The sequence below is a fragment of the Tupaia chinensis genome, unplaced genomic scaffold (assembly GCF_000334495.1).
Source record: "Tupaia chinensis unplaced genomic scaffold, TupChi_1.0 Scaffold000392_1, whole genome shotgun sequence".
Taxonomy (NCBI): Eukaryota; Metazoa; Chordata; class Mammalia; order Scandentia; family Tupaiidae; genus Tupaia; species Tupaia belangeri.
The window spans coordinates 5,614,843-5,619,926 of NW_006159894.1; positions in this window are offsets into that span (position 1 = coordinate 5,614,843).

Sequence of the window (5,084 nt, forward strand, 5' to 3'; positions counted from 1 at the left end):
TCAGAGAAAAAAAATACTAAAACTGTTACCAAAATTTAAAGAAAAAACTGTGTATTTGATGACCACAGTAAGCTATATAGCCCCAGCTAGGTACTACTTTATAGTATGTTCATTCTACTCACTGAGGTTTATGCCTAAAGTCAGACATGGGTTCTTGTGTATGTAAATATCAGCTATTGTCATGGCAGACATTTTGATGTGGGCGGCTCCCCACAAGCTATGCTTGCTATTGCAAATATTTAGGCAAATTAAGTTCATTAGCCAATCAATTAAATGTGGGGGGGGAGATAGGCATAGAAAGCAATCATGGATACCAGAGACAATGGGAGAAGGGTTGGACAGGGCAGAGGGTTAGGGATAGGGAATCAAGGATGACAAAGAAAAAAAAAAAGAAAAAATGCAAAATATACAAGACATAAGAAATGAAAAATTGTTTGTTGATAACACGTATGTTGATGTGCTTGATTGAGCCAACAGACAGTGTATATTGGATGAAAACTTCATTTTGTATACTGTAATGATATATAGCATATTAATGTTGAAAAATAAAAATAAATTAATATAAAAAAATAGACATAAAAAATGAGAAAAAACTGAGAAAGTAGTAGGAACCTGGGAAGACTATGGAGACACACCACCTAATGTGCTGTAGCATCCTGGATAGGACCCTGAAACAGACAAGACATTAGTAGAAGAACAGGTAAAATTTGAAAAAAAAAAAATTCTTTAGTTTAGGTAATAGTAATGTAGTAATATTAATCTCTTAGTTTTGACCAAAAAAAAAAAAAACCCAACAGTTACATAAGAGGAAAATCTGGGTAGTAGGTATGCAAAACTCTGTACACTCTTTGCAACTTTTCTATAAATCTGTTCCAAAATATAATGCATTTAGAACATAATTCCACTCACTTATAAAATTGGTTCTATTAAAATCATCACAAAAGTGACAAAATATTGTCATCATGAAACTGCTCAAATGGACAAATAAATACTGAAATTTGATTCTGGCCCATGGACTGAGAATGGTATTATGAGTTGCAAGTGGTAATGCAGTGGTTCTCGCTGTCTTAGCCCCAAGAGCACCACAAACTGCATCTGCTCTCAACATGGTCCTGGCCACCTCTCCGAGTACCCTTTAGGGAAGCAGGAAGACCATGGTCTGGGAGAGCCATGAACTGATTTGTTGCTTTTTCCTTACGAATAGGCATCCCAGAGTGTGGCCTGCCTGGAGGGACACAGAACAGGATCCTGGTAGCCTAAGGGTAGTGAGTGGTGATATAAAGTGATGGCTCCATTGTGTGGTGAATCTTTTCTGTTTAAGCAATCTGGACAGCTCAGCCATCTCAATATTATAAATGCGCCAAGGATTTTTAAAAACAAGTCTTCAATGTACTCAAATGTATGTCATCCTTCCCAAGAGGCAGAATCATGTGCTGATCCAATTTGCCAGCTGACAATTTGGTCATCTCATTGTGTCTCAAAACCAATTTGAACCGACACATGGCTCATTCAGAGTGATGCTAGATGGATGTGGCAGCAGCCAGATCATTTTGCTGTTCTCGCTTGGTAACTTCCTATTTTATTTTTTAATGTTTTCAAAGGAGAGCCTACATTCAAAGGACATGAGATGCCCAATCAAATTCAAATTATGCTCTCCAGAAATGTCACTAATCTTGCGCCAGCTTCAAGAATTAATCTGTGTTGAGCTTTAAAGACTGCCCAGCATTTGCCCCTGTAACTTCCTCTGCACATACCAGCTAATCTCCTCCACCACTCCTTTCAATGTCTTTTCTACATCACAGTGACCCACAGCGACCCAAGTAAAAAACCTCATGAAACATTTGATCAAATGAGCTCTGTTTAAGTGCTGCAAACAGTAACCAGCTCCTCAGAGAATTCCAATTTGAGAACCTACAGCATCAGAGCCTGGGTTTCCTGACAGGGTCAGTTTTACCAAAGGCTCACAGAGAGTACATATCCATTGTACCCCTCCCGATGCCACCTGCCTGCCTGGATATCTGAGTATGACTCTCCCTATCTATCCCCTCTTCTCTCCTCCACTCCCCCACTGATACTAGCCTCGAACACTCTGTCACAGATTCACCATTCTTGTGATGACGCTTAGCCTAGACCAATTTGGTTTCCTTTTACCCTGTTCTTCCCAACCAGATTAGCCTCTGTATCAAGAGAAGAAGAAAACAGAGAAGAAAAATATAGAGAAAATGTTCATCCTTTGTTTGGGTTTGCTGACCTCTTATCATCAGAAGTACATACAGGAAGATTCTTGGTTTTGACATTTAGGGGGATTTTCTTGTAGGTAAGAGAAATACTTTTTACTTGCCATAATACGGTATGGCTTTAGATTTACTTAGTGTAACATGGTCTTTACCTCAGCTGTTGTTGGCCCAATTGTAAAGCTCGTGCCTTTGCAGATCAGACTGTCATCTCTCAAGAATGGGGATTAGAAGTGGGTAGAGGGATCATGACAATGCTGGGAGTATTATAGGAAAAAGCAGAGGGAGAGCAGCATTGCCTTTGACTCCCCTACAATGTGGAACAGGTGAGGAGAACCTACTCTCCTGGTAGCAGGAGCAAACAGTGTCATTCATCCAAGTGGCAAACACAAATCAGTCTGGGCAAAGGGAACTGTGAAAAGTAGTGAATCTAACACAAAATGTTGGGGTATCAGAGGTGAGACATCAGGTTTGTCTGTACCCAGATGTACTGTCAGAAGAGTTGGCATTGGAAAGGTACAGCATGGAGACACTGAGAAGTACACACAGCTCTTAAAAGCACTTGTTCTAGAGGTGCTCTGTGGAGTATCAATTCTGGTGCTTCTGCTTTGACTGATATGTCATTCTTTTTGATGTCTTTCTCTTAGAGTAGTTCAACCTTGCACATCTTTAGGTATTTTTGCCCAAGAGCTCTTCTTGTCCCTTCTCATCCCCTCTGTAATAATTTGTAGAAGGGAAGGACCAAAGTCCAAGTCCTAGTCTAGGGAATTAAGAAGAGAAGACAGGCAGAGCCTCAAGCACTGGAGAAACACTGTGGGCCCTTCCCAGCTGTTGGCCCCCAATAGAGTTCTCTAATCGTAGACTTATTTTAAACCTCAATAGAGGCAGGTAGTAATGGGAGGTTTCTCCTTAGACCTTAACACACCAGATCAGGGTACCAAGAGGAAGACAAAGTGAAGAAGAATCTGCCCAGTGGAAGATAGTCTGTACTTTTTCTCCATCTCCTTTTCCCAGCAGGACTTTCTTACTGCTTTGCTAGTTGCCCAATCATCAATGGTAGCTGTTGGTGTCCTCTGCAGGTTGAGGCCAAGAATGTGTTGAATCCATGCAAGACACGGGCAGGCTATATTTGCCCTAGAATATTTCTGGGTACAGCCAAGAGTAAAAGTAGAAATCAAAAACTTTCCTGTCTCTGGCTGACATCTCTCTGACAATACAGCCATCTCCCTATGCCCTCCAACCAACAGCAACAATGCACACATGTGCACACACGTACACATACACACACACACACACACACACACACACACACAGAAGTATTTTTGTTCTTTTATGCTATGTTTTCCTCTTGCTTCTACAATTCCATCAAAATTGGCTCTTCAGAGTTTGCCCTATCATTATGTAAATTCAATTTTACTTCAAGAATTTTTCTTGAATTGTATCTTTAGATATTTGTTCTGGGCAGTTATTTCCTTTTTATTCTTTGGGGAATGACAATTGTGCAGACATTGGATATTATCTACTGTCCACTACCTATCATTTTCCTCCTTATTTACTTTCATTCTTTCTTTATTTCAACATAATGTTATTTATTTTTTAATTTTCTATTACCTTTAGCCTTTGTTATGTTTTCACCAGAGTCTATTTTCCTTGAATTTAGAATTTTTTTCTTCATTTCCATGTTCTACCAACACAAATAAATATGCATGCTTCTTTTCTAAGCTTTGGAACAACACATTATGTTTTTCTTGCTCTCTTTTTAAAAAGTATTACAAAAAGTTTGGTCACAATTTTCTTCAACTCTATGGTAACTTTTTTCTGATTTCTGTCATAGTGTTTCCTAATTTTTTTTTCCTTTGTAGCATTTTTGCATAGATCTTCTACTTGTCTCTTTTTAAATACTCATTTGTGAAAGAGAGAATATTTTCTTTAACCAGTTATTGGTCACATGAGGGCACAGTGGGGGCCACATTCCTGAATAAACATAATTTTTTTTGTCCTTAAGTTTGTATGTGAGCTTTTATAGGTGTGACTTCTAAAGTAATGGAGAAAGGCAGCTGTGAATTTTCTCAGAATGCATATTTTTAGCTATTTCCTAGCTTCACCAAAAATATAGTTGCCATTTTGTCACCCTCCTTGTTGCTTTTAGTTGCTTTCCAGGAAGAAAAAGAGGAAAATACTGACTTTATGCTGCCTTCTTTAAACCTAACTTCTCTGAATCTTCTCTGTAAAATGAGGATAAGGTGAGTAGGTTAATGCATGCAGAGTGCTTGCATGCATTACTGTTGCAGTGGGGTCATGTCCAAAAGGCCAGAGGTAAGAGATAGACTGGGGTCTTGGAGGAAGGAACGGGCAAGAAGAAAACAGAAGTCTAAACCTGTGTAAGGAGCACCACCTACAATAGAATCTGGGTATGTCAAATACTTGCATTCCCAGACTCCTTTGCATCTTGGCCATGTGCATATCACCTAGATGATGTGGGCCCAAGCTTTGAATTGGGAGTTAGTGATACAATATAGCTAGGACTGCTCAGAATCAAATTTGTTGACAGCTAGTCATATTAGCAGCCACTGTTTCTGGTTTCTAGATGCAATATGGGTACCAGTTCTAGAATCATCACCCGGCGTGCTATCAGCCAACATGGCTATGCAAGTTATAGTGACACAGCTTAGCAGTAGAGGTGACAAAAACCATTCTGAAATATGATTTGGGGGCCATTGTTATGGCTGTGAAGCAGGCCGCTTCTAGAAATTCTGTGAGGTACTGTATTAGTCCATTGTGTTACAAAATTGAAATACCTAAGACTGAGTAATCCATAAAGGAGAGAGGTTTATTTGGTTCATGATTCTG